At 54.4% G+C, this 15597-nt stretch overlaps 1 protein-coding gene across 3 annotated transcripts in view; it reads right to left on the bottom strand.

Annotated features, from left to right (window-relative positions):
- The window catches only part of CLMN (calmin), a 93304-nt gene that overhangs the window by 55982 nt on the left and 21725 nt on the right, over nucleotides 1–15597 (bottom strand). Inside the window, exon 1 of one of the 3 annotated variants that reach the window (XM_037130183.2) lies at nucleotides 12393–12564. The exons of the other annotated variants lie outside the window; for them this stretch is intronic. The gene's annotated coding sequence lies outside the window, so the exon portion shown is untranslated. Of the gene's footprint in view, nucleotides 1–12392; nucleotides 12565–15597 lie in introns of those variants that run through there. 3 annotated transcript variants of the gene reach the window in all.

Raw genomic sequence — 15597 nt, 5'->3', positions numbered from 1 at the left:
AACAGAGCAGCCAGGGAAATGGTCTCAGGTGGCCCAGGAGAAGGAGCTTGAAGGATCTGCTCACTCCCCCTCAAATGCAGAATTCCAGCTGTGAAGCCGTAACACTTAGTGGGCCAGTGGATACACATTTAGAACAGCTGGATCTTTGAGTTGGATGAGAGGGGACAGTGCTGTGGGTGAAATGTTTGCATCGCCCCTGAATGCATAGGTTGAAACCTAACCCTCATGTGATGGTGTCAGGAGGCTTGGCCTTTGGGAGGTGACGAGGCAGAGACGGTGGGGTCCTCACAAACAGGATCAGTGCCCTTATTAAAGGGACCCCAGAGAGCTACCTAGTGAGGACACTGGGAGGAGAAGCTGTCAGTGAACCAGGCTTGGGTCCTCACCAGACACCAAACCTGCTGAAGCCTTGAACTTGGCCTTGCAGTCTTCGGAATAATGAGAAATATATTGCTGTTGTTTATAAGCCACTCAGTCCATGGTGCTTTGCTAGGGCCGCCCAACCTGCCTGAGACAGACAGGCTCTCCATCATTTACAGGCACATGTGATGAGGTGGGGGCGCCAGGGGGAGATGAGACCTTGGGGACCGTCACAGAAGCTGATCCTCAGCTTCCTGGAAAGTGGGGGTACGGGCCACTCCCACCTCCTGGGATTGCAGTGACGATCGAATAACTTAGTGCCTATGAAGAGGTTTAACAAATGGCCAGCACAGCAAAGGCCCAGGAAGTGCTGGCTGTCACTGTCATTGTCACCACATCATTATGGCCTCAGATTCTGTAAGTCGGATCACACACCACCATTCCCAGTGGGGCCCCAGCCAGGCCACTGCCAGCCTGGCCCTTAGCGTTCAATGCACCTGCACCCCATCTTACTAAACCCTCACCCCAGCCCGGTGTGCAGCGGAGGGAAGGCTGCGACCTCAATTCTGTGCATGCCTCCTCCACTCTGCAGCTGTACAACCCTGGGACAGTCCCTTAAAATGCCCTGTGTCTAACTTGGAGAGGATCACGGATCTACCAGGCTCAGTCACAGAAGGGGCTCAATAAATGGCTGGTATTTTAACAAGGCCGTGGAGGCTCAGAGAGGTTGAAATTTGATTCCTGGGGATTCAGGAGGAAAGAATCACAGCCCGGCCTCCCAGCATCACGGCGCTGCACAGGGCAGCCCGCTGCTGCTGTGAGCACGTCTGGGACAAACGCGGTCGGAGAGTTAGTTCTGTGCGTTGACTTCACTAGGCCGTGCACCCAGGCCCTTAGTCCAGCGTTAGTCTGGATGTTTCTAAGAAGGGAGGGTTTTTTTGGATGAGATTAACATTGCAATCAGTGAATTCTGAATAAAGCAGACTGCCCTCCAAAACGTGTGTGGGCCTCATCCCATCAGTGGATGGTCCAAATAAAACAAACACTGAGCTCCCTCGAGCACAGAGAGGTTCCACCAGCAGACAGCCTGTGCACTTGAACTGCACCTCCAGCCCAATGCCCTACTCTTCAGATTTTGGACTTGCCAGACTCCATAACTGAGCGAGCCAATGCCCCAAAATGAACATCTCTAAACACAAACTGTGTTGGTTCTGGGTCTCTGCAGCACCCCGACTCACACACACACACAGGTGTGAGCGGTGGCACGTGTAAGTGCAGGGAAGGGGAGGAGGAAGGCGCGACCTGTGAGTCGGATTTCCTGTCTGCAGCAATCGGCCACTGCTCCTACTGGATCAGTGTCCCATTCCAATGGCCCAGGGAGTCGTGTCCCCAGCAGCGGGCTGGGCGCCGAGGGAGCAAGGCACCCTTTTCATGCTGATCATTCACCTCCCAGCAGCCTGAAGGAGGCAAGAGGAGGAAGGGCCCGGCTGTGACATTGTCCAACCCTCAGGAAACAGAACATTCTGACTTAATGAATTTGAGTCCGAAGGTAATCAGATTTTCTCTCTAGCAACAGCCGCACAACACAACCCTCTCGGCGGCAGCTGCAAGCACCCAGCCGCCATCACCTGGTGAAAGCCGTCTCACGCATGGGCTGCGGGAGAAGCTGCCGCCGATACGGAGACATGAGACAACGGAGCCTCACGTGAGGCAGCCACCTCTAGGCCTCGGTTCTACATCAGAACAGAGTGGGGATAAGCGAGAAGCGCTATAGTCCTTGCACCAGGTCGTTTATAGGGGTTTGTGTACAAATACGCTTTCCCTCCGACTGACAGATCTACCGGCAGGTGGTCAGATGGCCTGAGCCTAGTCAGAACTGATCGATGTTACAGAGCTTTGTGTTCACGTTCCGCCTTTCAGCTCATTAAAGGGCGTGATGTCCCCGGTCCCAGTGGGTAATCAGGAGGCCGTCTCACTGTGGCCAACTGGCTCTGCCACTCTGTGTCCCAGCAGGCTCCCCTCCTGCATCCCCAAGCCTGGCGGCCTGCCACCAGTTTCACGGTCCCCACTAGGGCTTAGATGCTCCTGAGAAGTGACTGCAGGACCCGGCCCCTGCATCTGGGTGGTGTCATGTAACAGAGTGCTGCCCAGTGGAATGGGGTGGGGAGAGGTGCGTCACTTCCGACCATGCTCCTTCTGATCTCCCTGCCTGTGCTTCTGCTCTTTCTTTCTCCTATTTGTGATGGGTCAGTAAGAGTCACGCTTCTTCTGCCCTCCCTGGGCTCCTGGCGGCATCGCAGGGAATTTAACAACCTTGACTGGCTTAGCCTCCCACTAGGGGAGGTGCAGAACGAGCAGATACTCGTGAATGTGGATTCGATTTGTGGTTCTATAAACACTGCCTCTGCCTTCACCTACCCGGTTTCTACTCTGTCCACACACCTTAGGGCAATAACAATGGTAATAACATCCACAAGCTGCTGAGTTCTCTCACCTTTGCCCCAGCTGGTCCTGTAATAAAACTGTCTACACTCCTCAGGAACCCCCGCCGGGCCTCCGCCCACCCAGTCAAGCCTGCACTTAGCCTCTCACACCTGCCGGGCCACCGCGCCTGCCGTCCCAGTCTGAGCCCTCACCCCCTCTGGTAGTTAAAAAGCGCAGGGACCCTTGACCCACGTGGTCTGGGAGTCGTTCACTTCCTGTCCCCCGGGCCTGTGTGCAGCAGTGAGAGGCAAGGGAGAGCCTTACCCTTTCACCTCCTCGGTTGCAGATTTGGGCTCTGGCTTACACATCACTCTCACGCCACCCTTTACTGCAGTCCTTATATTTCCCCGACAATTGGCAAGTTTCTTTCCCACATTCGCTGTCCAGTCCCTGTTCCAGTTGCTTTTTTAAAAAAATGTATTTATTTATTTTTTAGATTTTAATTATCTTTAGAAGGGAAGGGAAGGAGAGAAGAAGAGAAATATCAATGTATGGTTGCTTCTCATGTGTCCCCTGCTGGGAACTGGCCTGCAACCCAGGCATGTGCCCTGACTGGGAATCGAACTGTGATCCTTTGGTTGGCAGGCCCATGCTCAACCCACTGAGCTACACCAGCCAGGTCCTGCTGCTTTTATTTGTTCCAACCTCCAACCCCGTGCAAACGTTAGCCATCGGATCGCTGCGCACTCACAGCCTGCCCTCCCTCCACTGGCCTTTCCTTCCACGGCTCTGCTTGGAAACACGTCTGCTTTCTTTCTTCATCCCCCATCAGATGCCGCATGGCACGAGCCATGCTGACAAAATCTCAGGGCTACATGGCATCCAGGAGCAAGAAATCAGTGGGCATTTTAACTGCCACCCAGTTTTAGCTCCACCTCTGCCATGGCTGCGGAGAGCACAGGGTCACCACTGTCCTGTTCTCTCTACTTTGGGGAATGCCTGAAATATTCCACGTTGGTTTTTAATTAATAGAGATTGAAATATACAGTAGCGCTAAGAAAAAACTTTGGGGATCATTTTCATGCCCCCTCCTGGCAGACAGAAGTGACTGAGGGAATCTGTCCTGAATGGGGACTTACAGGGGCCATGAATATGGGGACACAAGGAGGGAGGTGCCTGCCACCATGCTGAGGCCCCTGCCACTGGGACCCTTGGTTATCTTCCCCGCTGAGCAAGGCCTGGACCAGGGGCTAGTCTCTCGGACGGGCCACCAGAAGGTGCTCTCAGAATAAAATGAAGTTTGTGCCAAGAAGCCTTCGCCAAGTACCCAGGAACTTTGCCCCAGTTCAAGGCCACCAGAGCATCTTACAGACCGGGACCTGGGCCAGGCCAAGGAAGAAGGACCAAGCTCAGACGCCAGACTTCGGAGGAATCTACATTCTGGCTCTTCAAGCGGGTCGGGAGCTGAGGAGGGGCGAGTTCGTACCCCACCCCAACCCATCTGAGTCACACCAAGGAACGGCACTCCACTCAGGACCGCTGTTCCAAGCTGCACAGCTGGTGTTAGAGAACCAAAGCCCGTTTGATGGACATCTCTGTCATCTCACTCCGATCCGATGTCTAAACAGAAAGTGGCAGGCACTTGGGTTGGGCAGGTTGGGCCAGCGGTAGAGAAAGGAGTAACAGAGTAGACGCAGAAAGTGACAAAATAAAATGGGGAGGTGAGGACAAATCACAGAGAATCAGGCTGGGGGACAGTCTGGCAGGTCTCCCCCAAATCCAGAACGATCAATCAACAAGTGATTGCTTATTCATTCCTTCACTCAACAAACTGGGAGCACTGCCTCTGTGCCCAGCACTGTGGCAGACGCAGGAAACCACAGGATGGAAGTGCCTCGCCCTGCTGTCTGGGAGCTCGTGGGCTAAAAGAGAATAAGCCCGTGTTACAATCTCCAGGAGCGGCAAACTCCGAAGCCCTCAGCTGGGAGGAACTGAGGAAGGCGCCCTGAGGCAATAAGCTTTGAGCTTTGAAGGAGCTTTGAGCACTGAGCTTTGAAGGACATGCAGTGCTCTGGCTCAGTCTGACGCTACAGCTCCCACAGGAGACCAGTGGAGACAGGAGACCCTCAGCCTTGTGAAGGCAAGTGGTCTCCCTGTCCAGAGAGGCTCCGTCAGGACCCTGGAAGTACAGGTGGCAGAAAGTCAAGCTCATAAACCTGTAGTCTATCAGCACACAGGGCCAGAATCAAGTCCACCGCGGGAAGCATTGCTGAAATTTCTCGTACTCTGCTATGACAGCATTTCTTGACCTAAAATCACCATGATTCCATTTGATTCCATTTTCTGCTGAAATCTTTCTATTCCCATATGGAAATTTAGAAGCAAGTTTTAGGAAACCTCTGATAATCCTTTGTGACAACATGCTGTTTTCTTGCACAGAGATGGGCTACTCCAACACAAGCAGATGAGAGAGAGAGAGAGAGAGAGAGGTGGGTATGTGTTCCACTATTCCCAATTTTCCAGAGAACTGACTGTTCCGCCTTCATCTGCTGTGGGCCATGCCTTCTGAACTTGGTTGTGTATCCCTGACCATAGTTAGTCATTTTCCTCAGAGCATCAGCTGCATGAGGCAAGAACATGTAAACTGGGTTTTGAAGGATGAATAGGAGTTCACCAGGCTGGCTGCTAGAGAGGAGAATGTCCAGGGCATAGCTTGTACAAAAAGCATGAGCAGTTTGGTTTGGCAGGAGCAGAGGACAGGCAGAAGGCGGATGCCAGATCTTAAATGGCTTTTCTTCCACTGAGACTTGGATTTCTAGAGCACCGTGGACAACAGCCAAAGCAGACTTAATTTTTAAGAATGTAACTCTGGAGGCATAAGGCGAAAAGGCTGCAATGGCGGGCGGGTGCAGGTTAAGAAGCCCATTAGGAAGCTGCGTCAGTCCAGACAAGAGCAGGAGCTGGGGGCGGGGTGGGAAGGGTCGCATCTGGGGAAAGACCTGATGATTTATTCAGAGGTGACCCTGAGGCAGTGGGGAGTGAGGTCGGGGGTGGGGTGGGCTTCCAGGGGCAGCTGAGTCCAGCGGCCCAGGGGATCTGGTGGCGGGGGAGGATCCCACAGTAGCAGTGTCGGGAGACCTGAGTTCCTAGGCCTTTCCTGCCTTGGCCCTGGAATTTTTTACATTCCTCCTGATCGGGGCAGTCAGCCACACAAAATGCTAGAACGGGTCCTGAAGGGCAGAGCAGTGGCGGCTTCTCCAACCTCACTGTTTCTCTGCGGCTTCAAGCCCTGGCCACAGCAGGACTAGCCCGCATTCTGACCGCAGGTGCAGGGCTGGCAGGAGGGGAGGGGCTCGGGCTCCAGCTCCGGGGCTGCTTCGCACGATGCCCCAGCTTTCCGACTTTGATTCTGAACAGGGTAAAAATTAAACCCAAACCACCCATCCTTGACTGGTACCTGAAACTATACCCATTAGAATCACTTCTTTAAGTCACTGAATTCTCTCCGGGAAATGAAGTGTGTGTGTGTGTGTGTGTGTGTGTGTGTGTGTGTGTGTGTGTGTGTGAGAGAGAGAGAGAGAGAGAGAGAGAATGTGAATGAGAACTTGAGTGCTGGCCCACGTCTGAGTGCTGGGGCTTCTGGGGAAACAGTGTAACTCCTTTTGTGCTGTTAACACGGTGCTTGGAAAACCCTGAGTGAATTGTAGAACGTGCCTTCCTTTTCTGGAGACACAGGACAGGACCCACAAAGTCCAATAGAGGCAGAGTTTAATTATGGTTGGAGGATTCAAGAAGATCTTTCAGAACATTGGATATTTCAGCTGGGTATTAAAAAGGGCAAGATCTTGGGCGGGAGGGTGAAATGTCAGGGAGAGTGGGCAGGAGACTGGATTCCTGCAATAAAGGCAGAGAGAACCTCTGGGGACATGCGGTGAAGGTATAGGCTCCATGGTACGGCCACACCCTCTTCCTACGCCCATGGCAGGCATCACTAATCAACCCCCACATTCTTCCCACAGATCCCAGATCTGCCCTTAACATCCTTCTGCTCTGAGCACTCCAGGCAGCCACTAACAATTGCTCCACGTGAGACCACAAGGCAAAGTCTGCACGAGATCACTGATCTGTGGGGATGAGGAGGGGGAGAAGGAGAGGAGGTGCTGTGGCCATGCTTTGTAAAGAGTCCTTGTCTCTAAAGAAACATATTAAAGCATTTGTGAATGAATTGGCCCAACGGCTGAAGTCCACGTTAAAATAGTTAAGTCCCAGATAACAAGGTGGGAGAATGGAAGGGGGAGATGTCACACACACACCACGGAAAACCATTCACCCGCGAGCATGAATGACGAGCTGACACTGGCCCCAACATGGACGCACCTGGACAATATTATGCAAAATGGAAAAAGCCAGGCACGAAAGGCGACATATACCGTATGATTCCGCTCACACGAACTACCCAGAACAGGAAAATCCACAGAGACAGAGAGTAGACTAGTGGCTGCCAGGAGCAGGGGGTGACGGGCAGACACTGCCGATGGGGTTCTCCTCTCGGGGCTGACGGAAACTTGCTGGAGCGAAACCGAGGTGGTGATTGGACTGTGAACATACTAAAGGCTGCTGAATTTTGCAAATGAAAGTCGCTAATTTTATGCACTTTAGTTAAAAAAAAGTCTCCCCCCCAAATAAAAATGCCATTCTTCCAAATAAAAAGTAACAAACTGAAACACACAGGAGTTAAACAGGTGAAGACGGAGCACCTGAAAGAGGAAGACACTGTCCCCTGGGAAGAGGGGAACAGCAAGTTCAGAGGCCCAGAGATCAGGCACATCTTTGGGGGTCATTAGGGTCTCACTCATCACCAGCCTCGTGCCGGCCTCTGCTTGCCACACGACCCCACAGAAAGTGTGCGGGCAAGTTTTCAGACAGACAGCCTCCCGCCATGAAAGGCGCATGTATGATTTGAAAGGAAGGTGAACGGCTCACGAGAAAAAAGGCCAAGTGGCCTTCCCTAAGCTGCCTCCCAGGTCGTGGTCCCCGGGACTATTGAGCTTTGCTTCTCTTGCCCTTTCTGGGACCCCAGCCCTTCCCGCCTATATGGCTTTCCATGAATCTGCCGAAGCAGGAGCAGTGGTTCCGATGGCTGACTCTGCAGACCAGGAGAAAAGCCCATGGACTTGAGCACCTAGGTCTGCATCTACACAAGTAAACCAACACCTCTCCACCCACAAACCCTCCGTCAGGCTCCATGGAAACTGAGTGCACGGCACAAACCAGGGGGCCAGGTGCGCTGGGCCTGTCTCAGCCTGTCTGCCCTCCTCCTTGTGGGTGTGAGGCCTGGACGTCCCCAGGGTGCTGGGTGCATCCCCGAGCAGCAGCGGGATTCACACTTATCACTGACTCAGAGAAGGAGAGAGAAGCGGTGAGGAGCCCTTCCTGGAGCACATGGAGCACGTGGGTTGTCAAACACGGCTCAGATGGGTGGGCGCGGGGGGCTGGTGCGCGCGCAGACTGCTGGGCCCCATGCCCAGAGTGCCTGATGCAGAGGTCGGGGTAGGGCCCGAGAACCTGCCCGTCCATCAAGCTCCCAGGGGATGCTGAGACTGCTGGCCCAAGAACTTCGGTTTGAGAGCCGCCGGTTCAACAGCTCAGCATCGTGAGATTTTCAGGAAGCTCAGACAACAGCAGAGCATCCAGAGAAATCCTGGGGTTCTGGGTCTCCCACGGGATCCTGCAGGCCGTGCCTTACATCCCAGGTCACCAGCCTCTCTAGATGCCCCTGTGCATCTGGAGGACAGAGGGGGTCCTTGCCGGCTCTCTGCATTTTCCCTTCCCAATCAACCCATGGACAACCACCAGTTTACAAAAGCGTTTCCTGTCCATTAGCTCACGGGGCCTTTCAATGACACTGTGACTCAGGGCAAGTTTGATGCCAATTTGCAGCAGACAAAACAAACTCAGAAAGGCAGTGACTTGTTTAACAGCGGGGCCTGGAAGAAGACACAAGCCTCTGCCTCTAAGCCCTGAGCAAGTTCAACACCACAGCAGTGTCCACCACAGAAACCCAGTCTTTAAAAGCAGGACCTTACTCACCCAAGGCTCCCGGGCTTAGAGGACTTATATGGGCAGCTGTGACCCAGAGCGGCAATAGCTACAATCCTGCTGGTCCAGGGGACAAAGGAGCCCAAGGAGGGCACCCAATGAAGTTGGGGAATCAAAGGTGGCTTCTTGAAGGAGGAATTAACCAGAGTGAGATGGCCGGGCTGGAGAGAGAACAGTGTTCTAGGTGGAGGGAACAGTCAATGTAAAAGCTTAGAGGCAAGAGAGAGCAGGAATGCTTGAACAGCTGAAAGGAGAGCAGCTGGAGCGTAGGGTTCTGCTGGGTGACAGATTCCGAGCGTCAGGGTCCCAAGGCACATGGAGAGAAGCCTGAGCTCTTCTCCCATGTCGCGGGCAGGGGTGGAAGTTGGTGCAGCTAAAAACTGCTCAGATGCATTTACAGAAAGTAAAACATATGCTGACCACCTCTGAGTATCACCCAGAAGAAAATGTGCTTAAATCCACCTATTTACTTGTCCCACAGGTGAAATGACACAGGGTAACAGCTAACACAAGAGCGATGCCACTGTGCAGGGGCTGGGCCTGCACCGAGGAAAGGGTTACGGGCACAGAAGCCATGAAACCCAACAGCTGAGACACAAAAACTCTAAGGCAAAGCTTCCACTCTCTGGGGAATGTCTTTTGGGGATTACAGCTTTGAAATACTGTAGCCCTCCAAAAGGAAAAGCTGGATAATCCTCTCATTAAAGAGAAGCTGTCTCAAATCCAAGGCTGCTCTTCTCAGCTCCTGTAGTTGTAAAATCTGCAGGGAACAGGGTCTGCTGGGTGACCAAGGGCTCCTGGCAAACAAGCTGGCACTGCCCCAAAGGGTGTCCTCAAGACGTCCTAGGTCCTTGGGGACCGCTCCCCACCCCCACCTCTCAGCATCCTGGCACATGACAATATTCTGTGGGCAAAGAAATAGCTGTAATACAGAGAGTTTCCCCTTGACATCGGCAGAGCCCTCTAAGTTTGCAAGCATCTCATGTATGATAGACTAGAGTGCTTAGCCCTGACCATGATTGTGGGTCAGCCCAGTTTACCAGGGTCTTCTGTCTGATCACACTTTGAGACCCGGTCACGTTCTGTAGCCCCACCAAAGATATCCAGACCCTAACCCCAGAATGCGTGAATGTTACTTCTGTGTGGCAAAGGGACTTTGCAGGTGTGATTAAGTAGGGGTCCTGAGATGGGGCCATTCCCCTGAATTCTCTGGGTGGGCTGGATGTCACCGTGGGGTGTTCGTAAAGGGGCTGAGGGAGGCCTGGCCCAGAAAACAGAGGAGAAGCCGCGGATGAAAGTGGAGTCAAAGACAGAAGGTGAGATGCTGTTGGCGTTGAGGCCTCTGGAAGCTGGAAAAGGCCTGGAGATGGATTTCGCTCCTGAAGCCTCTGAAAGAATGCAGCCCTGCTGGGACCTGGGCAGTGAGGCCGCATCAGACTTCTGACCGCCTGGACGGTGAGATCCGTGGTTTGAAACCAAGTCGGTGCTAATTCGTCCAGGTGGCCACAGGAATCGAACACCCCCTCACGATGCTGCGAGGCGCTGACTGCCCGAACAGCCATTCAGAGAACTCCCCACGCCCACTGGTGGTCCGCACACAGGCCATGTGATTGACTCGGCATGTGTGAAGGACGCCTTTTGGGGGGAGGTCAGAAGCACAGGCCTGGAGACAGACAGACGGACCCGGTTCTGCCCCTTCTGGGCTGACCTCTCTGAGCCTCAGTGTCCGTGTCTGCTGAACAGGCATGGAATTGTCTGCACCAGTTCAGTTTGATTTTGCTCCGATGCTACCAGCTCATGGAGGGGGGTATTCAGCACAGGGTCGGAGAGTGTTGGCCGCCCAGGAGTAACGACGCAGGGACATGAGGACCAGAGAGGAGGTGCGGCGCCCGTGCTGGCGGGGGGGGGGGGTCCCATGGAGACATGCGGCAAAGCGCCTGGGGCCCTGAACTACAGGCCACCGGCGCCGCAGTGGCCGTTACAGCCAGGCTCTGACCCGACCGGCACGTGTCGGATTCTCCATTTCCAAAAGAACAAGAACAATTTTAAAAAGGAGCCACCTCGGAAAAGGCTTTGGCTGGCTGGAGTGGAACCGGGCTGCAGAAGTGTCCTTGGTGACTGATGACAACATTCTCGAGCTGAGCAGGAGGCGTGGCGCTCCTGTCTGCCCCGGGCTTGGCTGGCTACCCTGGAAACCACCTGTTCCACAGGAGCCAAGTGGCCTGGCGCTGGCTCTGCAGACAGGTTCTTCCTCCCGCCCACGCAAGCCTGCGTCCCACAGCTGCTACAGCGCCTGCCCTTCCCGGACTGGGAGTACACACTGACGACACCAGGCACAAAAAGCCAAAAGCCCAGACACCCACATCCTCCCTGGAAACATCATTGGCCAGAATGACCGCCTCTCCACTCCTTACAAACTCGCAATTATAGGCATGGCCAGCACTAATTCCCTTTGAAAAGAGGCATCAGCCCCACCAGAATGCCGATGATGGGGTGGGGGTGGAGGTGAGAAGGCTCTAGTCCTAGCAATTGCGTCTGGGGAGTAGGAAAGGGACTGACCTCCTGAAAACCAACCTGGCCTCAAGCCACCCAGAGCCCTGGAAATACATTCCCAAAGCCTGGGACCTGATGTGTTTACATCTCAGTATTGGTCCCGTGAGATCATCAGAAACGGGAGGAGAGTGGATGTGAAAGGAGTTCATCACCGCAGGAGGTATCACAAGAGCAGCGCGAACCTGGAGGAGACCTGAGTGGCCACAGTGGCCGAACAAATCTTCAGGAGCATTCTTACGCAGCCACGCAGATGGTGTTCACCCAATGTGTCTGGCATGGGAAAATCCTGAGGCCAAAATGCAAGAGGAGAAAAGGCAGGATCCCAAATTATATATATGTGATGAACTGAGATCACTAAAGGTGACCACAAGCACTTACTGAGCGCTTAGTGAGTGCCTGGCGTGGTGCCAGGGCTCGGCATGCGCTCATATGATGTCTTTCAGCTTCACCGCCGGCCTGTGAAGAAGGTCCTCCATCCCCATTGTACAGGTGAAGAAATTGAGGCGTGGAGAGAACGCGTCATTAGCTTGACACTGCTTGGCCTGTGTCACTGCTTAGCAGTGACACTGGGACCAGAATGCAAGTCCAAATGACTGTACGTTGCAGTATTTACGGTAAAAACCATTTAACACACTTACAGGGAAAAAAACCCTAAAAAGCAAAAGTATCTTGAGATGCTCATGGTAGTCATTTCTGGGAGGGACCATTTGGGATGACTTTTATTTTCTTCTTTATATTCTGGGTATTTTCCAAATTTTATGCAGTGGACATGGACTACTTTTAAAACCAGAACCGATGCTATTTTTAAAAAGCCTCCGGAGAGTTCATAACCTCGCTTAGAACAGTTTAAAATAACAACACAAACAAAGACCAGTAATGAGAGCAGATCTGTCCTCCGAGGAACCGCCTCCCAACCCCCCCACGCCCACCCCTGGGCGGCACAGGCAGGGCCTTACCGTCCTGCACATCGATTTCCTTCCTAGGAGACTGTGCCCTTGACTTCAAATAGCTTCAGGTCGAAAGCCTGAGAACAGCTCTCCCCTCTGCACTCTCAGGGGGCAGAGGGGACCCTCGGGCTGCACCTGCTCCCTGGCTTGCCAGGCCGGTGGCGGGGTGGGTAGGGATCGCTGTGCTTGCACCCCCCACTAAAAGCAGCAGCTGTCTTAGGAGCCAGGATTTGCAGAGAACTGGAGAGAAGCTGTCAGGGATTAACACAAAGAGGCTTGGCCAGGGCAGGCCTGTGAGTGCACAGCCCGCCGTGGGGGCATGGGGACAGGAGGCCCCGAGCCAGTGCCCCTCCAAGGACGTGGGCAGTTCAATCCCTGCACACCCAACTGGTCACCGCATGTCAACAGACAGAGGCAACCAAGTAGGAGCAAGAAGTGGGTGACAGAGAGCAGAGTGCACTAGTGCACGTGACCTTTGGTGACAGTGAGGGAAAGTATAAATGAACTTGAGACGACTGGGAGAGGAAAAAACCCAACAATGGGCTTGAAGATGGTTTTCTTTCTCCTTCCTCCCCTTTCCCCAAGTTCTAATTTTTTAAAGATTTTATTTATTTATTTATTTTTAGAGAGAGGGGAAGAGAGGAGAGAGAAACATCAGTGTGAGGTTGCCTCTCACACGCCCCCTACTGGGGACCTGGCCTGCAACCAAGGCACGTGCCCTGACTGGGAATCAAACCAGTGACCCTTTGCTTCAACCCCTTTGCTCAATCTACTGAGCTACACCAGCCAGGGCTCTAATTTGTTCTTAAATCAAATCAAATAAAGATATCTCTGAAGCCTTCCTGGGGGTCCCCCAGGCTCTGTTGGTCACTGTTCTCTCTGGACCCAAGGCCAGGAGCAATTCTGAATTGTGCGCTTGGCCCCAAAGGCAGGAATCAGCCATGCGAGCCCCAGCACCAGCTCAGAAGAGAAGGGCCAGGCTGGACAGTTGCCCCCCACGAGGCCCTGTCTGGCATGTGAAACGAACAGAGGAGTAAATCCATGGCAGTGACAAATCCCTGGGCTTAGCTGTCCTTGTGAGGCTGAGAATGGGCCAAGGCCCAGGCCCCGCCCCCTCACCTGGGGCCATCAGACAGCCCTGTTGTCCGTAGAAACCAGGCCAGGTGTTCAAAATGATAAGAAAGGAGACAGTGGAAAGAAAAAAAGAGAAAAAACCCTTCCTACTCCCTCCCTCGTCTCCCAGTCTCTCAAATGACGCTCCAGCTAATGCTCGCTGAATGCCAGCAGGGAAGGTGCCAGTCCCATGCCTGGCTCAGGGTGGGCGTGGGCTGCAGGTGCTGTCCAAACCCTCGCTGAGAACAGACTGGCGGGATGCAGAGGAGGAGGAAGAGGAAGAGGTGAAGGAGGGGGAGGAGACAAAAGTCCAGCCCTGAGGGGATGTCCCACCTCTCCAGGCACCACCTCGCCCCAAACAGCCCAGACAGTAGGGTCATCCTGCCTGCTGGAGGACCTAAGACCAATGGGTAGGATTCACCCATATTTCTAGTAGTGTTTGCTGAGCACCTACTATGTGCCAGGTACTAGACGAGGCTACAGGGGTGAGCAGATGTTCATCAAAACACAGCCACAGAATGAGAAACCGTGACTGCTGCAACGAAGAAGAAGAAGAAAGCGAGGCTCCGAGAGATCAAGCCCGGGGTGCCTCGGGAGGAGGGGCAGGCACGCGCAGGCCTTGCACGCAGCTGGTGCTCGGGGCCCTCCGCAGGCTGACCCAAGCCCAGCAGCATCTGGACGGAAGGTGCACGGAGACCTTGGAGATGGAGCTGCCCCCGCATTCCAGCTCCCCTCCCTCTCCCGTCCGTTCCTAGTGCGTGATCTTGGACAAGTTCCTTCCTGGTCTCTAATGCCATGAAGAATAGCAGGCTTCTTTCAAAGTGCCAGGTGAGGATTAGGGTGCAAGTCCTGTGCTGTTTAGTCTCCCTTTGCACACCCTCCTCTCTCCTGCTCATCGCCCATCTGGGAGGCTGGTCCCTCTATAGGCAGCATCACCAAGCCCTTGTCCTCTCCCCACCTGCTGGGTTCGTTCAGCCAATGGGAGCTGCTGGCAGGACAACAGGGTAGATGACTGAGCCACCCTCGCTGCCCCAGCTGTGGTTCCGGTCAGCGCTGTGTCCATCTACCTCTGCCCACAGCTCCTGTAGTGGACCCCTCATTCTCTCAAGCTTTTGGGGGGGTTCCCCCAGCTCTACCCCGTCTCCTTGCCTGTAGCAGTGCCCTGCTGCCACAATCAGGGGGATGCTGCACTCACTTGCTGGGGTCCTTTGCTCCTGCCCGCTCCCCCTCTGCACACAGCCCTCCACCAAACCCTGTACCCACCCCCATGAGTTCTCTGCTAGGCTCCTGATTGAGGAGCGCCTTGATAAAGGCGATCCACCCTGGCCCCGATGGCGGGGTGGAGCACATGCCCCTGGGCGATGCGTGCTCAGGCTGGTTGGCGGGTCTAACCTAAGAGGTCAGTAGCTGGAAGGGACGAGAGGGGCTTCAGAACAATCAGGGGGGGGGGTGGTCAGAGTTATCACTCACTGCCAACTGTTTCACCCCCTGCATGCCAGGCACTGCACCACGTGCTGGTGGTCCAGGGGTCAACAAGAGGCAGCCTTCTCTCCCGGGAACCACCCAGCAGATAGACAAGTGACTGGAGCACAGTGGGATAAGTGCGGGAGGAGCCAAGACCTGAAGGTGGTGGGTGGTGGAGATGCTGGTCTGCAGGGGGTGCTGTCTGGAGAGGCTTCTCAGAGGCGACGTTGGGCTGGGCCCCTGTGGGTGAGCAGGAGTTCGCAGGCTGAATGAGCACTCAGGGAAGAGGAAACACATGAGCAGCTGGGTGAATGAGCACTGACCTGGACCCACCCTTACCTAGGAAGACACGTCCCAAGGATCAGAAGAGGCAGCAAAGCCCGCCCCTTCATTTAATGGGCCAGGGAGCAGGGCCAGCACCGCAAGGTGCATGGAGCTCCGCCCTCTGGCTGGCGAACGTGGAGGGTTCCTGGGGAGCCAGTCCAAATGCAGACTGCTGCAAAGCCTATGCTCCTTTGGTGATGCACATCATTCATGAGTTTTCCTGAGTCCCATCCCCACCGAGAACTCCAGCTGGCGGTTGTGTCTGTGGGGAGACGGCAGTGGGGGGCAGGGCTGGAGCACGAAGTGCCACCCA

This window comes from Artibeus jamaicensis, unplaced genomic scaffold (assembly GCF_021234435.1).
Source record: "Artibeus jamaicensis isolate MK-2021 breed Jamaican fruit bat unplaced genomic scaffold, CSHL_Jam_final contig_444, whole genome shotgun sequence".
In the NCBI taxonomy this organism is placed as follows: Eukaryota; Metazoa; Chordata; class Mammalia; order Chiroptera; family Phyllostomidae; genus Artibeus; species Artibeus jamaicensis.
The sequence above is the reverse complement of the archived record's forward strand: the minus strand, read 5'-3'. Positions and strand labels throughout refer to the sequence as shown.